The sequence below is a fragment of the Myotis lucifugus genome, unplaced genomic scaffold (assembly GCF_000147115.1).
Source record: "Myotis lucifugus unplaced genomic scaffold, Myoluc2.0 scaffold_119, whole genome shotgun sequence".
NCBI classification, from domain to species: Eukaryota; Metazoa; Chordata; class Mammalia; order Chiroptera; family Vespertilionidae; genus Myotis; species Myotis lucifugus.
This window is the reverse complement of record NW_005871167.1, coordinates 1,582,871-1,607,568: the sequence shown is the minus strand read 5'-3', so window position 1 is coordinate 1,607,568 and position 24,698 is coordinate 1,582,871. Positions and strand designations below refer to the sequence as shown.

The window sequence follows — 24,698 nt, the reverse complement described above, 5'->3', positions numbered from 1 at the left end:
CCTTGGGTGGCTCCCCAAGGTTCTATGACCAGAAGGCAAGGCCCCTCCATCTCCTCATGTCCAAAATGTGGTTATTGGATAGGTGATCTCTAAACTGTCCTTTTCAGAGCTAATACTACACTGGTTTGTATTTCTACATGCAAACAATAATTTGCAAATCAGTTTTCCATACTGTCAACCTAAATGGACAGTCGTTAGCTGCTACATATATTTACCAGTAGAATTACTATCCACATATATTTATAATTTATAAACACACACACACACACACACACACACACTCACCCTTTGCTCTTTAATGGTTCCAATTATTTCAGGATCAAGTTGAAGCTCCTTGGCTTTGCACACAAGGTCCACCATGATCTACCCTTTCCCACCTCTCCGGTCTCTTCTCTTCCCAAACCTCCTCCTCCTATGCTCTACAAATCACTCATTATTCCATCAAAATGGGCATTTTGATACAGGTCTCTGCCTTTTCACATTATTCTCTCTTCCTAGAAACATTTTGCATATTCTCCCCTTTTTGTAAACTTATATCTCCAGAGTCAATTAACTTCTCTGGGAGGCATTCTTTGGCTTCCCTCCCCTCCCACCCATAGAATGAATCAGGGGTCCATCTTCTGTGCCCCGTTAGGACCTTCTGTGCTCCTTTCATTGCACCTGCCCCATTTCCTGGCAACCACTAGCTTTCTTGCTTGTTTTCCCCATTGGAATGCAGTCAGAATATTTCAGCTGACTCCGCCAGTGGCTAAAACTGTGACCTCCTGTTAGTGCGTTAATCTCACTGAGAATCAATTTTTCCATTTTTAAAAAGGAATAATACTACTGGCTTTGTCTACCTTGCTGGTTGTAGTAGGATAAATGAGATTTGTGTAGGTATTCCTGTTGGACTGTCACAAAGTCCTATGTACTTTTATTGACTCTTTTTTTAAAAAAATCCTTACTGCAGGATATGTTTTTATTGATTTTAGAGATAGAGAAAGGGGGAGAAACATCGATGTGAGAGAGAAGCATTGATCAGTTGCTTCCCTATGCGCCCCAACTAGGGATCAAGCCTCCAACTAGGGATCAAGCCCCCAACCTAACTATGTGCCCTGACCAGGAATCAAACCCGCAACCTTTTTGGTGTGTGGGACCACACTCCAAACAACCGAGCCACCCAGCCAGGGCTATTGGCTCTTTTATATTTACCACGGCAGAAGATTGTTGTGGAATTCACCTGCTGTGCTATTACATAAAGAATATTGCTTAATTTTAAGACTTAAAGATATCTGGTAAACCAATTGAAAAGATTAAATTTGCCACTAGTATCAGGCTGTCAAACTAAAAAAAAATTAAAGATTTAAATCAAAATTAGGTCAAAGCTTAGTCCTGTAACAGGCTATAGGATTTTAGTGATAAGGCTACTGCAGCTATTTTTCTTGCACTGAATTTGCTAAAAGCAATTTCCTGTTTTTAACCCAAGAAGATAGCCCTGGTCCCCCAGGGGTTCATTAGCTTGGTGCTCTGAGGCAGTTTCTTTCCTGTTATTTGTCTGCAGCATGAAGGCACAACAGATGGCGAAGGTTCAGCCTCACCTTTGTGGTTAATACTTACAATCTCATTAAAGGCTGAAGAAATACATGATCAGCTACCTCCTTGTATCACTAAAAGCTGATTTACCAGCATCACATCAAATATTTACCTTGCCCTAAGCTACCAGTAATTACAAGCTGATTTTGTTCAGGCTCAAACAAACACAGAGTAATGAATTTCTGCTAATTATTAGGCACTGATGAAATATGTGACTGGCCCACTCCCAGAGCTCTCCTGGGCATCTCATCTTTCTGCACGAGGGAAAACGTCAATTGTTATGAATATACTCAGGGCTGCTGGAAAGCGCTTACAGTGGTGTAAACCAGAAGTCATTACTGGCGTGTCTGGGAAAGTGATTAAAATGGCTTAAAATTAAGGTTTTGGTTTGCTATGGTTATTTTTATGCAAATATGCCACAGTTTTCAACTGACACAGGTGTCTTAATTAAAAACAGGTTAAAGTTTTAACAAGAGATGTTCAAATTCTGCCAAACCTCACACTGTAAAAATAGCGATGCCAGTCTTAGCTTGCAAATGAAAGCGATCTTTCTCCTTGTTGTAGATCCTATTGGGCTTTTTAAAGTTACACTGCAGACTGTTACTGAATCATGCATTTCCTGGTGGAATACTCAGATATTTCAGACACTTTACCTTGGGGTTCCTCTGTTCAAAGACAGGGGGAACAGAGAGTCTCAGGTCTGTCTGCCCCCCAGAGAGAGTGAGTGGTACCTTCTAGTATTTCTCCTACATTTGGCACCAGCAAGGGACCTCCAGAGATGACTGATTTCTTTTCACTTCTAAGTTGAAGGGCGAAAGGAAAGAGTACAGAAACCTACAGTGGACTCAGTCCCCAGACCCCAACTGGCCCTCATTTTTTATTTTTTTTTGCATTTCTTGTTTCGGTTTCTCTTACCTGTCTAATTGAATCAGATCTGGGGTGTACCTGCTGTGCTATTACATAAAGAATATTGCTTAATTTTAAGACATATCAGGGTTCCCTGAATGTTCTGTAATTCTTTCAGGCCCAATCTGGGAAATCCTATATAATAAAAGGGTAGTATGCAAATTGTCCCCTTGACCAGGAGTTCATCCCAGAGTTTGACCTGGGGACGGGGCCAGCTGGGGGAAGGGAGGGAGTACCTGGCCGGCAGAGGGCAGCCGCTAGGGACAGTACCAGTGCACGAATTTCATGCACTGGGCCTCTAGTCAATTATAAACAAAAGTTTATTAAGGTGGTCACAAACCCAACAGGTAGTACCTGTTTTCTTGTTTCATGCTCTACCCCCTTTGAAGTTCTGTGGTCTATATTCTCTCGGTGGTTATCTTAGCTATGCTAACTTGTATACTTAAAGTCTAACTTTATATAGATAGCATTTGTATTACATCAAAATGCTTTCAGTGACTTGATCCAAGGTTAGAGTAATGTGAAAATTTTAGGAGTTAAAAAAATCCTAGGAATTATTGTAAGATCAATAAGGAAGGTATTATAGAGCCAGGGTTATTTAAAAAAAATTATACTAGAGAGAACTAATGATATCAATTCCATCCTCAGTCTTTTCTCCTTCCTCTGTACATACCTCCTGGGAAAACTTGATAATTCCCAGGATCTCAACTATGCTAATACCTTCCAATGTCACTTCTTCAGTCCAGACCTCTTGTGTGAGATTCAGATCTCAGTGTCTGCTGGATATTGCCACCGCAATGTTATATGTCTAGAATTGCATTTCTTCCTCACCCTGGCTTTCCCTGGGCCAATCACTGACCTGCTTATACCCTGAGTTCTTCATCTTGCTTCTTGTGCTACCATCTAACCAGTTGCTAGAGTCAGAAACCAGAGAACTATCCCTGACTATTTAATATTTCTAATTTCTCCAAATTCTATGCTTCCTGTTTCTAACTACCTTTAAGTTTTTGTTTCCCATCTCTCCTATACCCTCTCCCCTGGTCCCACCTGGCATTAATTTTTGTCTATGTTTTATTGTGTCTTGCTTAGGCTAATAGTTTAACTCTTATCCCTGAATTTCCTTCCTCCAATCCCTTCATTACTTCTTTCCATCCATTGTCTTTATGCCTCTTGCCTGATTAAGATTCTTCTATGATTATTTATTGCCTACAGATGAAGTTGAAACTTCTAGCTATGATGGGCTGGGTGTCACATTGTGCCCTCCCTACCCCTGTTATCCATTCACTCCTCTAGTATTGGTAGCTCTGTTACTGATTCTGTCTTTATTTAAAATTACAGCTGCCCGACCAGCATAGCTCAGTGGTTGACCATCAACCTATGAACCAGGAGATCACGATTCGATTCCCAGTCAGGGCATATGCCCAGGTTGCAGGCTTGCTCCTCATTGTGGGGCATGCAGAGGCAACCAATCAATGATTCTTTCTCATCACTGATGTTTCTATCTCTCTCTCCCTCTTCCTCCCGCTCTTAAATCAATAAAAAAATATATTTAAAATTAGAGCAAAAAATGTCAGTAATACCGATCTTGTTTTTATTTAAAATTTTGGTATGTTGTTCACAGATTTCTTTGTTTTCACTTTGAATTCTTAAAATATTGCATTAAAATATTATTTATCTTTATTACTGAGTTTTTGGGTATCCCCTTAAATTTTGTGCCTCCCTCGCCTTACCCTAGTCTGGGCCTTGGGGTGTGATCCTGGTTCTGGAAATTTCCATGTGGAATTGGAGAATGAAGCCAACCCAGCAGAAGGCTGAGGAGAACCTGAGCCCTAATGACCTCATTTGAACCTTGAACCCAGCTGTGCCTAAAGCCTACACCCGGATTGTTGAGTTTTGTGAAACAATAAATTCCCTCTTTCTTTGTTTAAGCCAGCTGGAACTGGGTCTTTTTTTCATGTGCCAGGAAAGTTGTTGAATGATAAATGAGGCGTACATGTTCCTTATGACATGGTCCCTCCTTTTACTTGTCCAGCTTCATCCCCTTGCTAACACCTGTCACACTGCACAAGGTGCCAGTCCCTGAAAACACTCAGCCTTTATGTGAATGAGGTTCCCTCTTCCTGGAACATTCTTCCCTGCCAGGTTTATCTGCTGAAAATCCACTCATTCTATGATACAAAGTTGAAATGTCACCTCAGGTGTGTCTGAATAACATCTATGATTATTTTCTTTGTTCCAGGCTTTTCTTTTCTTTAATTTTTCAAATATATGTGATGATAAATCATCCATTTGCAATGATATTAAATTCTCTACTTGGTCTATTTTGCTTTGCTGAATTAGAATTTTCATCCTAAGATGATATTCTATAAAATACTAGAGGCCCAGTGCATGAAATTCATGCACTTGTGGGGGTGGGGGTGTGGGTCCCTCAGCCCAGCCTGCACCCTCTCACAGTCCGGGATCCCTCAGGGGATGTCTGATTGGGGATAGGGAGAGACACAGGAGGTTGGCCAGCCAGGGAGGGACAGTGGGAGGGCTCCAGGGTGTATCTGGCCCATCTCACTCAGCAGCAAGCTAATCTACCAGTCAAAGCATCTGACCCCTGGTGGTCAGTGCACGTCATAGTGAGCAGTTGAGCATCCTTAGCGTATCATTAGCATATTATGCTTTGATTGGCTGAACAGATGACCGGACACTTAGCATATTAGGCTTCTATTATATAGGACTAGAGGCCTGTTGCATGAAGAGATTCGTGCAATAGGTCTTCCTTTCCCCTGGCTGCTGGCATCGGTTTTCCTCCAGCACCCGGCACCCAGGCCTTCGCTCTGGCCGGGCTCCAGCCGGAGCCGGCCCCGGGGCTGTGAGGCTTCGCTCCATCACTTGGAGCCTATGTATGCAAATTAACCGCCATCTTTGTTAAGCTAATTTGCATACTCTCCTGATTGGCTGGTTAGCGTAGTGAAGGTATGGTCAATTTACATGTTTGCCTATTATTAGGTAAGATAATGCAACTTTACTGTGGAAATTAAAAAGTTGGAGCACTGTGATGGTAAGTAGTGCCAAATTCTAGATGTCTCTACATAAAGGGACTTTTACTTGTTCCCTCTCTTAATACACACTGGCCCAATAATGAAAATTTTCTTCTTATAAACTAAATTTGGTATTTAATAATATAGATGACAAATGCTGGGTTTTCTATATCTTAGCCAGCCCTAAAAGCCTCATAATTATGAAGAGAAAACAAACGAAGGAAATAGTTTAGCAGACCTTATAGTTCTGAAATTTAAGCATCCTCTTCCATTGTATTTTTTTGGCACATAAAGTCACAATTAAGCACAGACTGTCAACTCCTTGGGATAGCATTTCCCCTTTTATCCTGTTTTATACTGCATGCTCCACAACTTCAGAACCTATGCTGTCTCAGCCGCTATATTGGGAAAATAGTCATCCCTTTACAAGGTTAGAGCCCAATATACCATCCCAAATATAATGAATCCACCTTCTTTTCCACAGTTCTACATTTTGCACTTGGTTTTCTTAAACAATAGAAAGAAGAGTAATGAAAACATAAAAGACAAAAGCAAACCTGACACTTGAAGGTCTCTCCAGTGTTCTCTGAGGCTGAAGTTTGGCATCAGAATTTTTGCTCAATGATGCATATGCTCAATCATTCAAAGCTCCCAGTTCCCAGTGTGGTTCACAGGATACTGGGCCCTGCTCAGTGAAGACTGTCCTGACCCTTTCCCAGAGCTTTCCATCATCACTTCAGGTAATGAATGTGAGGAAAGGCAGGTTCCATCCCAACTTAATGACATTGGAATTGGCTTCTGGAAAAGTGAGGTAGAGAGAAGGAACAGGGTTCACCAAAGGGAAAATTTTGAAGCAGACCTCTTCCCAGACCCCTTTGTGTCCCTGTTCGCTTGTCACTCTTTCTCACTGGGTACTCTTTGTCCCATCCTCTCCTGCTGTCTCCCACATGTATAAAGACCCCCCACTTAGGGTTCCCTCAAACCTGCTTTCCTCAAAGAGGCCCATTACTCACCTCCTTTCTAGAGCAGCCATATCTAATAGCACTGAAGACTTAGGGATCACCTTGCCAATCCACTAATACTTTCCATTTAGGGTAATATTTGCTGTAGGTTTTTGGTTTATTTATCAGGGTAAGAATGTAGATCAATATTAAATTTTGTAAAATCACAGGTTGATGTTGAATTTTATAAAGTGATTTCTTGCATTTTTAAAGATGGTCATGTGCTATTTCACTTTTAATACATGAATGTTATAGATTATAGTTCTTGATTTTCGAATATGAAACCATTCTTGTATATTGGGAAAATCTGAAATTGATAATGATATATTGGAATTTATATTGAAAATATCATTCTATTATGTTGTATCCAGTGTTGTCCAATTTTTCTTATCCCTTTTTATGTTGATTGCTCTTTCTCTAAGATTTAGAATTTTTTCTTTGTTCTTGACATTCTTTTTTTTGACATTCTTAAATGGCACTAAGTGTGAGGTATTTTTAAAAATATCTCCTCATTGGTTCCTTATAGCACTTTAAATATAAGGTCTTCTTTATGTCAGAAAATTTATTTTCATTTTTTCTCAAATATTTCTAATCATCTTAAAATTTTTATCTTTGAAATTTCAAACATACACAAAAATAGAGAGATCCTTTTTCTTCTTTTTTTCTTTGTCTGGAATTTCTACTATCTGGATACTAGCACTTCTACTTCTAGCCTCCATCTTTGTTAGCTTTTATTTTCTATTTCTTTGCCCTTTCTTTCTTTTGGGAGTTTTCTTTAAGTTTTTCTTTCGATTCTCTGATTTGAGCCCTGAAAGTTTCCATCCTACCACTTATTTCTTCTGTTGCATTCTTTATTTCATTGTTGTATATTTTATACTTCATATCTCTTCTTGGTTCGGTGTTTTTTTTCTCACCCACAAAACAACTCCCTAGGTCAGAGTTTACCCTTTGCCCCTCCTCCCCAAGTAGAAGCAACCTTGGGACGCTCTCCTTCCCTGGTTATTTACCAGCCCTGGAGCTTGGGTGGGGGCAAGGTTGGAGAAACAACTGCCCAGGCTAGTTTGTCCTCATCTATGTCCCTCAGCTTTTCACTTAAGCACGGTTTTCATTCTGCCCTGATTTCACCCTGGAGGACACCTGGACCAGATGTGGGGCAGCACAACTCAAACATCTATGTCTACTTGTTTTTCACACACATAAGCCTTTCTCACCATTTGATAGATACTTGACCCACTAGAAACCCATTAGACCAATGGGACACATGTTATGGAATAGTCAAAAGGAAGCTTCGGTTTGTGTTATCAGATAGATATCTGAGTCCTAGACAGAGGGTTTTAGGAGAGGCCTTGGAGCAGGATTTTTCAATCAGCAGCAGCAGTATATTATGGAGTGTGTCCCATGTGACAGGTGCTATATTAATAAGACCTCTGTTTTTCTCTGGACTCTAGATATTCCACAGCTTTAATATGATATTAAACTTTACTTAGAGTTGTCTTTAGATTATTTAATTTGAGAAAGTTCTTCAATCAAAATGGCTAATCACTTCTCTCAGTAAAAGTTGATTTCATAGTCTTAACTCTTAGAGGGAGATCTTATTTTTCTTATTTCTAAATTCTTGGGAGATTGCTTTCTGTAGTCGTCCAGTATCAATAAGAGATTAATGAACAAAATGTAAATATAATTATATAACTTAATTAAGAAAGCATATATACTGTGATGATAATGTCCTATAAATATTAATTCTAGTTTGAAAAACTCTATGTGATTAAAGGCACACGTAAGAAAAAATATCCAAACATTTATTGAGCTTTTATCAGCATTGCTAATTTAGCCCGCATGTTGTGGTATAGTCCTAGGAAAGTTTTATAGCTGGTGTTTGTTCTGATTGGTGGATGACTCTGCCGTACTGATGGTAACATGCTTTAAATATCATCCTTGGTTTCTCCCAGGCTTTGGGCACTGTTCTGGGTGATTTTACATGTTAGTCAATTAAATCTCAAAGCATTAAATTCTATTTTCTCCTACAGACCTGATGGCTACAACTCTGACACTTTTGAAAATTTATCATCTACTCAAAAACCTAAAGTAGTTTGAAGATCAAAAATTAGGGATAAATGTGTGCATGCATGGTGTGTGTGTGTGTGTGTGTGTGTGTGTGTGTGTATTTATAGGAGTACAAAATACATGATATATTTAAATGAAACCCAAAATTTGAAGAGATATTTAGAGATCACCCATGTCATCTCTCTGTCTATAGGAAAAATTTTTGATATATTTTATATTATGTGGTCACCCACCTGTGACATAACGAAATATATACTTGGAGTTTGCTTCCAGTTCCTGATACAGAGTTCTAAAACCCTTGCAATTTCCCGAGTTATAGGCATACTAGGAACTTCCAATATAGAGCTTCTAAATCCCTTGGAAATTCTTGGGTGATAGGAATATCTTTTGTTCTAATGACGCTACTCTTGGTGGGCTCCTGGATAGCTTCAGGGTGAGGGCTGGTCACCTGAGACCAAGCCGTAATTAGAAGCTTGGAACTTTTAGCCCATTCCTCATCCTCCAGGGAGGGTAGCAGGCTGGAGATGGAGTTAATAACTGATCATGGCTATGTGATGAAGCCTCCATCAAAACCCCTGAACTACAAGGTCAGGAGAGCTTCCAGGTTGGCGAAAGTATCCACATGCTGTGAGGGTGGTGCACCCCAACTCCATGGGACAGAAGCTTCCTTCCAGACCTCACCCTACTTTACCTCTTCATCTGGTTGCTCATTTGTATACTTTGTGATATCATTTATAAAAATCCAGTGAACATAAGTAACATGTCCCGGAGTTCTGTGAGACAGGATAGCCAATTACTGAACCCAAGGAGGGGTTGTGGGTACCCCTGATTTGTAGCTAAGTCAGATAGAAGTGTGGATAATATGGGAACCCACTGCTTGAGACTGATATCTGAAGTGGGGGACTGCCTTATGGGACTGAGCCTTTGACCTGCGGGGTCTGTGGTAACTCAGGGTGGTTAGTGTCAGAATTTAATTAAATTGTAGGACACCCAGTTGGTGTCTGCAGAGAACGGGATAATATATTGGTGTAGAACACACACATTTGTGTCAGAAGTGTTGTGAGTAGAGAAACAGTTTTCATTAACCACCCTATATTCAAAATACTTGAGGGATTGACAACCTGCCTGGAGACCCATTAAGAAGCATTACTTTGCATCCAGATCCATCTTTCTTGCTGAATTCTTTTATTCCAAGTGCCTTCAAATACATAGTGGAATTTGCATTTTGGTTCTAAGCTCTGGGAACAAGATTGGCATTCGGTTGCACAAGCATATTCCCCATCAATTTACAAGGCAAATCCTGTCATCTAACTTAAATACAGTGTTCAAAACAAGAAATCAGATTTTTGGAGACAGGAGGGATGGGTTACACCATTGTAGGATTGCTTGACAGCTTCTCTATTTTCTCTCAAGACAAAACAACCTTCCTACCAGCAAGAAAGTTTCGGGCGGATGCTAATAGCCATGGCTATATTTCAAATGATCGTTGATGTAGCTAAATACCAAACTGAATTTAAGGTATACACTTGTTGATTGAAATTGTCCTCTTCCTGTGATTGGAATGGAAGGGTTAGCGTTTATTGATAGCAAAATACAATCTTTATTATGACCGAAGAGCACAAGCAGTGCCAGTGAAGCATCTCTATTAAGCAAAAGGGCAGCTCCACATTCTGAAGTGAAATGAGAAATAATTAGTCCCTGAGAGTGCTCAAGTTCTCGTCAGAATAGCCTCAACACACGTCTGTCTGCTTCCTGGGATGACATTTCTTCCTTCATCTTTCTGTCAAACTCCTGTTCATCCTTTGAGCGCTGGATCAGAAGTCACCTCCTTTGCAAGGACCCCCTTGATCTCCCCAGGCGGTTTGTGCTCCTTTAGCGCTAAGGGCATCTCTCCAACCTTCTCATTCTCTTTGTTTTCTTATCCCTTTCCAGACTTCTGGAGAGGCAAATACTCAATTTGGTGGTACCCAGTACATTCTTGTTAGAAAAGGACTTATTAAAACTGCTTTTCTTTAAGCATCAACATTCAAGATAACTAAAAGCTGATTATTTACTTTGGAATGGATTGCTTTTATATGTTATCTGAATTGTTAATTACAAGAATTGCAAAAGTATTTACTTTTTACAGTATTTTCCAGAATGCCTATGGCACTGCAGTTTTATCATAATTTAAATACATTTCTACGGGTCGTCTTGATACTAACCTATAATTTCTAATACTGTTTCTATGGGAAAGATATAATTCAAATTATACCCACTGATTTGCAAAGATTTTGAATAAAACTTGGTTGTAAATGCAGGGTATTTAGTTAATAGTTAAGCCAGGGTACTGAGCACAGTAACCTTTTAGTCGAAAAAGCAGCAGCCAGCCCTCCAGTACCTCTCATCCTTCAGTACCAATAGCGAAACGGCGCACAGGGAATGGCATTTTATTGAGTGGATTTAATCTGAGGTCACTGTCCTGTGGTGGCAAGAGCACTTCTAAGGAGAGCGGTGACCTTGGAAGGTTGCCGATATTCTTTGGATCCCATCACCCTCATCTGCACAATGGAAAGATAGGATGCAGTGATTTCAAAGAACTCTTCCAGCCACAACAGGCTACAGTGTATAAAAGCCCAGATCTCTATGTGAACTTGTGATTTTTCATTCCAAGTTTAAGTTTTTTGTTTTGTTTTAATGATTAAGTCTTCATTCTTCAAACAGAGTAATGAAAACACTATCAAGGTGAACTGCGACTCCAGCGGAATTGAGGTCAGAGCCGACTACAGGAAGGGGCAGCTGTTGGAGATTTTCCATTTATCCACTAGCGGTGCTTCCTCCAGGTTTATCCTTGAAGTCATTGGGCTGCTGACAAAAGTAATTAAAACCAAGTGCACAATTCACCCAATCTGCTTTTCAATAATAAATAGCAATGGTTCCTTTCCATGGACGGACTACACTGCTATATATATCTCATCCAGGAAAGCGCACATTAGGGATGTTAACTAAAGAAATCACAGTGTGTAGCCACAGGCTGGGGTTCTAGACAAGACTGAGAGCTGGGTATCGAATGGGGCCTGGGCTGCCGCTCTCCCTCTGATATGCAGGCGATCCTAGGACCTGTTAGTGACTTTCCTTTCAGTTGTGACCTCAGGAATAGGGGCCTTTGGGAAGTTTTCAGCTGCATGCTGTTTTCTTTTGTTGGAAGGCGAAGGGGATCAGAATGAAGGTAATTTTCTGTTTCTTTACGCTGCTAATTGTCATTCTTCCCCTAGGAAGTTTCTGGACTTTGACTTGGCAGCTGACAGTCAATTTGTCAAAATGTTCAGATGGTTCATATAAACAAGACGAAGGCTCTGTCTGCACAAATATAATATTTCTTGAAAAAGATGGCATTCAGTCAAATACTAGGCTCTTTGGGGAAATACTTGTTAGTGACCATTTGAATTTTGGTTCTTTGATTCAGTGAAACCATGTCTGTAGAACAGCCTGAATTTTTTTGAATTTTTTTAAATCCTCAGCAGAGGACATGCTTAGAGAGAGGAAGAGAGACAGGAAGAGGGAGAGAGAGAGAGAGAGAGAGAGAGAGATGGATATGAAAGAAATATCGATCGATTGATTGCCTTCTTTAGGTGTTCCAACTGGGGATTTAACCCCCAATCCAGATATGTGCCCTACTAGGAATGGAACTGGCAACCTATTGGTGCACAAGATGGCATTTAACCGAGCCATTCCAGCTGGGCTTGAATTTTCATAGGAGGTCATTCTTGGGTCATATTCATTTTCTGGAGTCTTTAACTTGGCACTTTCAGACAAGCCAAGGCACAATGGGATTCTGACTCTAGGGCCTGAACTCCTCAAGTCACTGTCAGAGGAGTTTGGGAGCTTATGGGTTAGATGTTGCCTCATCCACAGCCCTATGGGGCCTCCCACTCACAGGGGCAGGTTCAAATCCCAAGGCCCTGTTGGTTTTAAGCAGAGTTGTTGCCCCTGCTCCTCCAGGTGAATGTCTAGCCCAGATTCTCCTCTGCCCCATATCAACCAGTCCCTGTGACTGCCGTATCCCCTTGGAAGATTTAATTGGCAGAGCAGAAACATCATCATACATATGCACACAGCCAGGAGGTGTATATTCAACCCGGCCCGGTGACTACTGATGTCCCCCTCTCCCCAGGGAGACAGCCTTTCATGCATCCCAGAGGTCTCAGGTCTGTGATAGCTTTTAATATTCCAAATAATAAAATAGGATAAATGTGAGCTGTGTTTTCACAATAACAGTCTAGTAGTGTTTGGCCTGTGTGTTTAATCAAAGCACATCTTTTCTGATATATATATATTTTGGTAGATGTATATATACATCTACTTTTCACATTCTGTGAATTATTCAAGTTAATGTGTCTAGTTTTGCATTCAGGTTGCCACACAAATCAATTATTATTCTTTTTTACTCTCCCCTTCCTATCTAAGTGGTCATTTAATTTGTAACTCTTCCCCAGAATGACATTAAGGTGCCATGGTTCTGGGGAGTGTTCTTCCTTACAAGAAAAGAACAAACAATATGAGACTGAAATTTTTCACACACACACACACACACACACACACACACACACACACACATTGGGGTAGGGAGGGTTTCTGTCTTCTGTTTTCTGAATGTAGAAAAAGGTTACCTCTATTTCCAGGTAAATTTATAGGTCATAATAGATGTCTTCTATAGAGCTAAGTTCTTTTTCTTACAGAATCTCATTCTCTCCAACAATTCTGTAGCATTCCCATTTTACAGACAAAAAAACCCCCAAAAACTGAGGGCCAGAGAGATTGTAACTTGCTCAGGTTCACATAGCCAGTAAGTGTATATTCAAACTGACATCTGTATGAGTCTAATTTATGTGTTTAGTTTCTGTGCTCACAATGTATGAATCCATTAAATCCCAAAGAGCCTCCTGTTCCCCCACAGTATAAAGCTGACCTTCACTTTCTGTGGGGGAGTGTGCGTGGCGGGGGCAGGGAGATGGCTGGGTGTGCAGATTTCGCCTTCCCATCTTCAAGATCCATTGATCTCTTACCTTGACCAATCTCCTGCTACTAACACTTCCTGCCACCACTCCAATTTCTCTTTTTATTAATGTCTATTTTACTTTGAATGTGTCACCAATTAAATCTTCCAAGGGGATAGGGAGTGAGAAAATGACTTTCAAGTGTTGAATCAAATTTCAGATATTGCGTCAATCTTATAAGAAGAAGGGGGAGAGTGGGAGGGTTGGTCAGTGGATTCATGAATGCAAATCACACATTGTGGTTTAATTTTAGACCTTCCCACTCGATGGAACTAACTCTTTCAAAGGTCACAGTTGGGTACAGAAGCCTTACTGCTGTGTGCCAAGCACTCCACAGTGTGGCACCAATCAACCGTATTTGAACTTGCAGCCCAGGAAACCAGTGCCAGTTCTGGAAGATACCTACCTTTTTACGCCTTTTCTGGTGCCCCATCTTCACCTGGTGTCACCCCACACATCCTACCTATCTCAAATGGCACTCAAGGGGTCATGGTTATTGCCTTTGAACACTTCTGTATCTTTTTGTGTGTGTATCATATATATATATTGACTATTAAAAATATTCTTTACTGGAATCTCATGAGAAAGTTTACTCCCAGGGCAAAGAAGCCAAGCCACACAGTTGCTACCGGGCTTTGCCAGCAATACCTACAGAATTGGGGTGCATTCCTTGAGTTGAGGTCCCTACAGGTGTCTTAAGGTTTCTTTCATGCCATCTTTCAGGAAAGTAACCTTCATTCCTTACCTGGAAAGACTGTCATGAACTACGTGACCAAGCAAGGTACCAGGCTATTTATCCAAGGGGCTTATCAGCTTCAAAGTCAGTCTTCATTCCTTAGAGCTTTCTGGTGACATCCAGAGTCCTGGCATGTGTCTCTCAGACATGACATTCCAGTAAAGTTTTATTTTATTTTATTTTTTTAATTTTTTTACAGCTGTTAACATTTATTAATTACAGAATGGTAGTAAAGTGAACATGATTATATATTTGTGTGTTTCTCTGTACTTTTACAATTTAATAATTAAACATGTCAAACAAGACAAAAGGGTTACTAAAGTGACGGATATCATTAAATAAAGAAAGCATCTCAAATATATTAATGCCTACTTTAGTAAATGTAGAATAGTGAATTGAGGCATTTATCCAATAATATTTTTTTAAATTTTTTTATTGATTAAGTTATTACATATGTGTCCTTATCCCCACATTACCCCCATCCCCCCCACTCATGCCCTCACCCCCCTGTTGTCTGTGTCCATTGGTTAGGCCTATATGCTTGCATATAAGTCCTTTGGTTGGTCTCTCCCCCTTACCCCTCCACTCCCCTACCTTCCCTCAGGTTTGACGGTCTGATGATGCTTCTTTGTCTCTGGATCTGTTTTTGTTCATCAGTTTATGTTGTTCATTATATTCCACAAATGAGTGAGAGCATGTGATATTTATCTTTCTCTGACTGGCTTATTTCACTTAGCATAATGCTCTCCAATTCCATCCCTGCTGTTGCATTATTTTCATTTGATAACCACATATGTTCTCTAAGTCTGAAGTGAACTTTTAAGGTAAAATGTAGAAAACAATCTACATTATTTCTTTCATTTGAAAGATTTAGTAATACACACACACACACACACAAAAGAAAAAAAAAAGAGAAAATAGTAGAATGGTATTAAAGCTAAGTGAAAACAATAGAACCAGGGAGAAGAGCAACTGTGAGAAGATTCACTTCCCAATTATGAGGAAGCAGCCTCATTTTAATGTTAGCAAAAATTATTTGCTATCATTAGTTCCAAGCTAAAGCAATGTTGCTTAGAGCTGTACACTGTTAGGATGCTGGAAAACCATTCCTTAGGGGAATTGGCTAGAGCTAGAGGCTTATACTGTGTGCATTGAATGCCTATCTTGGGTTGTCCTTGGACAGGGATGGGGTGCAGTCTATGCTCTGCTTGTCCAGCCAACCTGCATCCAGAATTTAGACACAGTAAGAATCCTGTGCAGCCTCGACGCTCTCTCTCTAATTTATATAGACATGCTGTGGAGGTTTTGAAGGGAAAAGACCACTCTTTAATGAGGATCTTCACAGTGGAGATGAGATAGAATTGGGTCTTAAATGATGGATACTATTTAGCTCTCCAGTGGTTACGGTGGGAGGGCTTTCCTAGCAGAAAAACAAAATCAACAAAGATAAGAAGATGGGAAAACATTTGGATAGTTGGAACAAAATGTATTTAGGAACGAAAAAGCCATAATTTCATAAAATAAGAAGCTTTCAGGTTTGAATTAGTGAGTTGAGTGCTAAAAGGTGTGCAGTGATCAACATCTCAAAACCATTGTGTTGGGCCCTGGAGTAGACTCATGGCACACCTGTTTGCTACTCGCACACCCAAAGCCTCCTGGTGCTCTTTTCATCGCTGTAAAGCTCCTGGTCCAGACCTCAGAGCTGCATGTGCAGCAAACTGCAAAGTAGGTTACGATTATCTTTAGTCAACCCCAGGCCTTTTCTTTCCAGAGCCTTCCTTATTTTTTCCCTTCCTCCTCAGACACCCACTGTTCTGTGATGCTTTTCTAAATCCTCTCTCTAGAATTAGGCTTGTCCACTGAACTCTGTTTTTATTAGCAATACCATGCCTCGGGTGTTTGGTTATGGGCAAAGCTGTTTTAACTCGGAGACTCATCTGTGACAGGCCATTGGGGGAGGCAGCATTGACTGGTGGGGAGGAAGAATATTGGGCTTTTCCATTCCTCAGAAAACACCATCTTGGAGCCAGTCAGACATTCAGAGGAATGTTGGGTATCCCCTGAGAGGAAGGCAGGGTCACAGTGGATGCTGAGTGTTTCTCTATGTCACGGGAATGAAGCTGTTCATGCCACATCCTCCCAAGTGTGGCTCTTTTTTGGGCCTCTCACATGCAATCCTCTGAGCCTGACGGTGGGAGGGGGAAGCTAAGAGCCTGGAACAGAACTTGTCACCTGGAATATCCAATAGTAATTGGTAATCAGAGTGCACTTTGTGTTTGAGACCTATTTGATATTTGAGAGATTTGGAATATGAATGTTTGACAGACTGAGATGATTGATGACATGTGATGTCTCAGGAGATAAAATGTGCAAGGCTGGAACACATGTTGTTTTTCTGACAGGGGGACTTTTAGATGAAGGCATTAGGGAAGCATAAATATGTTTCTTTAACTGACACCTTGGTTTTTTGGTCTTTCACCCTGACTGACAAATAGACCTCCCGGTCTCCCTGCCGAACCCCTCTCTGGGGAATAAACCGATTGTGCGTAGCAGTGAGCATGGGTAGGTTTAGAATCTGGCTTGATTTTAAATCAAGCGGAGCTTTAGTTTCAGTTATTTCACTGTGAAACTGTAAAAATTGTGATTGCAAAAGATTTTCTTTCTCTACTTAAATGTCTTTTCTCCTTAAAAGTTAAGCTTATTTTAAAACGAAATTTTTTTTCAAGCCTCATGAAATGAATTCTGATGTTTACAATTCTATGACTACTTTGCTGGAGATTAAAATCTGCTCTTCCAAGATTTCATTAACCAAGGTAACAATCGTGGTGGGAAGCTTTTGCGGCACCAGCTGCGTTGATGATTATTAGTAAGCAAGTTCCTTTCAAGGCATCAGTCATTTTAGGTGCAGCTGGAGAGATGAGCAACAACACTTGTTATTTGGTGGCGGGTGCGAGGGGGGGGGTTCTTCCAATTATAAATTGAGCTTTCATTCTTTAATTCAGGAGAATGGTTTAGTAACTTATTCTAATTTTTTGCTTCTGAGTGTGATAAATGAGATTTTCAGGGCCACTGTTCATCATGTTTCTTGGTTATAGTTGTTATTCTCCCTGCTCCCCCCCACCAATGCTACCCAAAGAATGCTTTTGTGATATTTTCTCAAGGAGGCTATAAAACTACCATGGAAACTTTTATATATTTATTCATTGACCAAATAAGTTATTGGGTGCTTCTATTTTACTAGGCACTGTGTTAAGTATAAGGGAAGAAGAAAGAGGAACTGGGCACAGATCTGCCTTTAAATTACTTATAGGCCAGGAGGGGAGGTAGGGCCCCCCCGCCCCAAGCACATCATACTAACATAGATCTTTATTTTATCCTGCAGAGTTGGGCCCAAGGCCATTGCTCAATCAAAAGGGGGAAAACATCTCCGAAAGTATAAGTGTTCGTGATCACGTCCACATTTTTTGCTTTTAATTAAAAACCAGGTTGAAATTATTTCTGATTTGAAATTAGTCTTACTCATTGAACAGTTATTGCTGAATTCTCCAGTTTCAACTTACTCCTCTCACAGGCATCACAGTTGGTCTGATGCTAGACTAATGTGTGTGAAATAGATTTCTGACAGCCGAAATACCTAGACCCATTTGGGAGAATATATTTTCTGTACATGTATGTTTCCCAAATGTAACACAAGACCTGCATATTTAAAATACATAAGAAGCAGCTAAAAAGCCCATTGCAAAAGTAGAAAGGGGGAAAATCAATATTCCATTAGCTATAACATTACACAGAACTTCTATTCATAGATAAGAGAAAACCCCCTTTTGAGTGCATCTTTTGTTAAAATAAAGAGCTAGCTTTGTTTTAAAATCAATTTTCCCCTTTTACATTTAAGTTCTCGAACCTTTAAAACTGTATACAAAATGACAGAATAGGAACTAAAATAATTACTACCACTTGTAAGTTGCAATTATCATGTGCTGCAGTTTTTTAAAATCAATTCTCTAATGCTATCTCTGGTGGAGTGAAAAGCAGAACTCAAATGAACATATTAAATTCAACACAACCTTGCTATTTGAGAAGTTAATATTATAAGAGCTACTTTTCTTTCATTGTCAAAAGAAAGTGGCTATCTAATTAGAGGAAAGGGGTATCCTGAGCATATTGTCAAATTATTGGTTAACTAGGCCTTTGTTTCTCTCTGACTGAACTCAAACTGTCTCCTCAGAGAGGGATGGAGATGTGAGTGTCTGGGGTGTAGGAGAGAAATGCACATCTTTCAATCTACTTCCATTTATTCCGTTCTTCTTTCCTCCAACTCTCTTTTGTCCAAGGTGTGACTTGGATAAGCAGGGTGACTGCATGGGGGAGAAAGGAGAAGAGAGGGAACAACTCAGGGTCCTTCTTGTCCTGAGCGTTTCAACCTTGGGAGGAGCCTACCAAAGTTGATCTTCTGAAATCAGTTAGAAACGTACATATTTCTGCTACCGATTTCTGTGATGGCAAATACCTAAGACATGTTTGTCACTGAATATTTGACAATTTGCTTTTAAACAATCACATTTTGCTTTATTAATACTTTCCCTGTGAATATCTTCCAAAATTTATAGAAATTGGAGCACAATCCCATAGATGACCAAGCTCAATCTTAGGCCTCAGTTGGACCATAGGTTTGCTAGGAGGTCTTATAACTGGCAGAGGTACAGGAGATGTCTGGGTGTGCACTCACTACACCTACTAGTGAATCCCATGGCAGGAGAAGAGGAAGCACCCCACCCCAGGACAAGCCAGCTAATCATCAATTCCCAAACCAGCTGGTGCTCCATGCCAACTACTGCACAAGAGAAAAAGAGCCCATGATGAGAAACACTTAAAATGATACAAATTATTTATGTGTGAGAGAAAAAAGTCAGCAAAAATGTTCTGAAAGTACTGATGTTTCATCTTTCTCTTTGAGTGGGGGTTTGTTGTTGGAACTATTTTATCCATCAATTGTTTCAGAAAAAGTGCTTAATGGACTATAAGTTTTCAAGGGACTACAAAATGTTTGAAATTTAAAATACTTTTGTTGCTGTAAAATTAAAAAACAAAACCCATCTTGAAAAAATGAAATTAATTAATATTTAATTTAAATACCTCTAGAACATAACATTATATCAACTAGTCTACTGCAACTCAACCCATAAAGTTGTAAGTGATTTGTATAACTTATTTTATTATGTTTGCCATATTATGCAATGGTACCTCCAAAGAACTACTAAATCTTTCAAAGGTCTTAAATTCTCTCTGTGTTTAGAGGGATGGTAATGCTGGGGAGTTTAGGGGTGGGTGGGAGTGAAGATGGCATAAAGTTTATGGAGGGGATGAAGTTTTTGGTGCAGGGAAAACTTCTTCAAAACCATGGCCAAGATTAAAAATCATGGTCTTAAATATGATAATTTCTGAGAAACTTGGACCAAATTGCTTTTTTTTAAAAAAACAAACAAGACAACTTAATTTTGAAAGAATAAATGGGATTAAACAGAAGTTGTGACATACAATTCAAACAAGTTTCAGAAGTGGCAGTCATCATTCCTGGAGCAATGCATTAAACAAATATGTACAGATGTGCTTTTCTTTTTTAAAAAAAATATATTTTATTGATTTTTTACAGAGAAGAAGGGAGAGGGATAGAGAGTTAGAAACATCAATGAGAGAGAAACATCGACCAGCTGCCTCCTGCACACCCCGCACTGGGGATGTGCCCGCAACCAAGGTACATGCCCTTGACCAGAATCGAACCCAGGACCCTTCAGTCTGCAGGCTGACGCTCTATCCACTGAGCCAAATTGGTCATCACCAGATGTGCTTTTCTTGGAGGAAAACCCGATATACTAAAATTGGAATTCACAAAGCAGATATGCTAAAGAGTTGCTTTATCAAATGATTCTTTGTTTGATAAAATGGGTTTCTTGCAAATTAGCTCATTTTAAAAGCATGCACAAGCTTGAAGCATTTGTTTAGAGACCACTACCTATTTGAGGGTAGGATGATTATAGAATCATAAAACTCAAATTCAACATGTCTGACTTAGTCTGTTTGGGCTGCTATAACAAAATACCATGAACTGGTGGCTTATAGTAAATACAGCCATTTATTTCTCACAGTCTGGAGGCTGGCAGTCCAAGATCAGCATGCCATCACGGTCAGGTTCTGGTGGGAACATACTTCCTGGTTCCTAGATGGTGTCTTTTTGCTCTCCCACACATGGCTGAGGGGCAAGGGAGCACTGGGAGGCCTCTTTTATGAGTTACTAATCCCAATCATAAGGGCTCTGCCTTCATGACCTAAGCACCTCCCCAAAACTCTACCTCCTAATGCTATCTTGGGGATTAGGGTTTCAGCAAATGAATTTTGGGAGGACACAAGCATTCAGGTAAAACTAAAACTAAACCTATTGCCATCCTTTCTCATAGCCTCTACTCATCCTATCCTCTATCTTGCCTACCTCAGTTCCAGGCACCTTTGTTCACTCAGTTGCCTAAGCCAGAAGACTCTTTCCCCCATCTCCCAGTTCTTCTCTTCTCACCTTGCACTATTACTACTTAATTCTATCACCTGAGCCTCACCCATATGTCTTAAGTCTTAGAAGAATATCTCTTTGTTATGGGTTATTTTTTAGCATCCTTTTTCCTATGGAAGAATTTTTGCAATGGGTTAGATGCTCCAAACATTTTCTATGCATCATCGTATAGTAATAATTCCAGTTTTCTTCTAATAGAGGTTATCCAGGTTAGGAACTGAGGCAGAGAGAACTTATTGACAGTGGAATTGGCATAGCATTTATATAGGTGAAAGTAAAACACCAAGAAGTGGTGTAGCGCAAAATAAGTAGTCAAAAATAGATTATTTATATTTAGTTTAGGATCCCTGGTAGTGTGTTAAAGAGGGCACACACATAGAAGACTCTTGGTTATTTAGGAAAACTGGAATTGCCTTTTCCACAGGAGGCTGACATGCGCTACTGGGGCTGCCCCCAGGTCTCTAGTGATCCGTGAGTAGTTCCAGCAGGTACTCAACACCAATATCAATTGGTGGTGGAAAATAGCCTTTGCCATCACTGCGATTAGGGTGTGGGGTGAAGATATCTCCTATGGTGCTGAGGAAAGTACACATCGACCTTAGCAAGAGGGCAGGAGAGCTCACTGAGGGCGAGGTGGAATGTGTGATCACCATTATGCGGAATCCATGCCAGGACAAGGTTCCAGGCTGGTTCCTGAACAGACAGAAGGACATGAAGGACAGAAAATGCAGCCAGGTCCTGGCCAATGATGTGGACAACAAGCTCTGTGAAGCTGTGGAGTGGCTGAAGAAAATTCAGGCCCACAGAGTGCTGTGCCGCTCTGGAGTCTTCATGTTCGAGGCCAGCACACCAAGACCAGGGTTGCTGGGGTCCCACTGTGGGTATGTCCTATATCTGTAGGACTTGTCTATTACTAAGTAGTTTATGCACCTAAAAAAAGGCAAAACTGGAACTAGGGAAAATTTGCCCCTCTTTTTGGTTGAAAAAAATCCTGATTTGGGAATCCAAAGGTCTGTCCTATCTTTGCCATTAGCTCACCACGTGAAGTTGGGTGAGTCTCTTAAGAACATTTTCACTTTCCTTTGGGTAAATAGCAGGGTTACACTAACTCTCTGGGGCCCTTCCAGCTTTCACATTCTAATATACTGTATACCAAGATTCAAATTTGTTGTGACAGTTCTCTTCACCTCATAAAGAGAAAGATAATAATTCACTTCTTTCCATATTCATGAAGATTAATGTCACAACAGCGCTCATTCGTTCCCTTTATGAATTGCAACCCCAGAACTTGGGCTGTGCTGGATTCATGGAAAAACAAATGCCTTTCATGCATAATGAGGCTCATATCTTGCTAATCTATCTTGTGTAAACTAAGTCCCTAAGGTATAACAATCATTCCTAGCCACACATTTGTTTAGACTTTCTGACATGGGACTGTAGTTATTTAAAAAGAGGCTTATGCTTTTATAATTCCAGAATAAGACATTGATTTGTTATTATGACTTTTCTGGAAATGATTCCATCTATCTGCAAAACCACAGTTGAACTGAACCACCTTAAATAATATAAATAGGTATCATGAATAAGGTAAAAATTCAACTGTCCCTTAGAACATACTTTATTTTCTAGTAAATTTATGTTTATATGCCAATTAAGATGAAAGGTCAAAATTTACTTTATAACCCCAGGAAAGAATTAAGGAATTGCTGTACCTAGGAGAGCAAACTTCAAAACATGAGCTCTAACAACTAAATGCAACTTCTCCCCCTGTCCCTCATTCTGGTCTTCACGCTGGATCATTGCAGCTCTCCATAGGGGAGGAAATGAAAGCTCTCAAGTCCCAGGCAGCCCTGTAGAGGCTGCTTCACAGGACATTTCTGAGGAGATTTTGTTTGTGAGTTACAAAATGGGTAGCTCATAACAGAGCAGGTCACTGAGGGGGAAACGAAAGTCAGAGATTTACAGGGCAAACTAAAGTGCTTAAAAATTCTTCATGTTAGGAGAAACACCTTATGAAGCTGAATGAAGCAAGTAGTAGAAGATTGGGCCAGGCAAAAAGTTTGAAGTGCAACTTGGCTGTATTCAATTTTTAAAAAAGATTGATCCCTTTAAACATTGGGCAACTATAAACAAAAGGTTCTCTTTAGGAAGATGAGCCATTAGCAATTGCATTGTGTGAGGGCCAAAGCTGAGTCCCTCAAGTGAGATGCTGGTTGGGTTTCCCATCCTCAGCCCCTTCTCATCTTAGACCTTTTCGCAGGAAATAGACTAAGTACTACTTGTGTTATTATTGAAAAAATTAAAATGTTCAGTTAATTCAGTCTGGAGAATGAATGTGGATGATTAAATTGCATGCTTGAATAGAAAGCCTACTCTTGAATATGAAAAAGAATGATGATCAGGAATAGCAGAAGAAATTGAAATGCCCCCCAAATCTATATGTCGTATTTTAATAAATTTTTTTGCAGCAGCTCACACTAAGCTTTTTAGCAAGTAGCAGGGGAACAGAAAGGATTGACTGGACTGATGACTTCTCCAGTCCCTGTTCACCTTCCCACAGATATCCCAACCTACAGTTCAAAAGCCAAGAGCCCTGCAGCAGGAGGCAGAAAGCGAAGCAGAGATCTGGTTGATTCTCAAATTGCCATGTCAGCTCCTGGAATAATTGAGAGTCAGCTGTAACAAATCTGGTTTCCCTCTCAGGCACGAATAATGCTGGGTATCAACTCTGTATTTTTTTTTTAATGTCTCAAAAACATCCCCAATCATAAGATTTCTTTTCTATTTCTTAAAAATAATAAAATAAAGAATAAACTTTTATTTTTTTTGGTTCTCACATTGTATTTTATCTAGAGAAATAAAAATCTTAAGAGCAGTTCAGCAAATAAACAAATAGAACCCCCCCCCCCCCATTTTAGTGTGACACCTGGGATGAGTATATTTATCTTTTTTTCTGACTTTTTTTTTTGCATCTGAGAAATGAAGAACTAGTTCTGATTCATTACTTGCAAATGCATTGGAGATTTACAGCTCTGTCAGGAAAAAATTATATTAACTAATGAATATTTGCAATTGTATGCTCCCCTTACCTTCCATGGAGGAAAAATCTTTTGTTCTCCTGGCCTGAGATAGGGCCTCTGTTGTGCTAAGTGAGGTGTGGGGTGGGAAGTGGGGAGGAGAATGTCAGAAACCAAAAAAATAGGCCAAATAACTCTGTTAGAAAGGAGAGGAGAGGAGAGGAGAGGGGAAGACAAAGAGATTCAGAGCCGAGGCCTGGAGAGAGGGAGAAGAGGGAGAGAGAGAAATGAATGAGTATGGGGAGGAGTTGAGTATGAGGAATAGCTGCTGAGAGGTGAGAGACAGACTTTGGAGGCTCCATGGTGCTCAGGCTGGCCTCTAGGAAGCCCAATTTATGCAGGTTACATTATTAAGCTCAGAGCCCAGCATTCATAAGAATGTGACAATTCTCACAACTAAATATATACAAAGTCGTCATTACTCCCCCCACCCCCCAGGCCTTTTCTATAGTGGATTTTTGCATTGTCTTTCATTCTCTTGAGCATAACCAAAACAACAGTGACAGACATGTTGTTTTTATAACATACAGTTCTATTGAGGATGAAATTTAATTTTATAGTCTGGGATTGGAGTGGTTCCTCTCCGGAACTCGTAAATATAATTTTCCCTTTAACATATTTTATGTATTTATAAATTTTTATCAGTTGAGAAAGCTTCTTTGGGAAAATGAACTAGGTCATGGTCTGTACTCTGAGAATGTTAATTATGCATCAA

General features: G+C 40.0%; 1 pseudogene; it reads left to right on the top strand.

Annotated features, from left to right (window-relative positions):
* Nucleotides 1-10,024: 10,024 nt before the first annotated feature.
* On the top strand, nt 10,025-23,571 carry LOC106697939 (annotated as a pseudogene).
* The last annotated feature ends 1,127 nt before the right edge of the window (nt 23,572-24,698 follow it).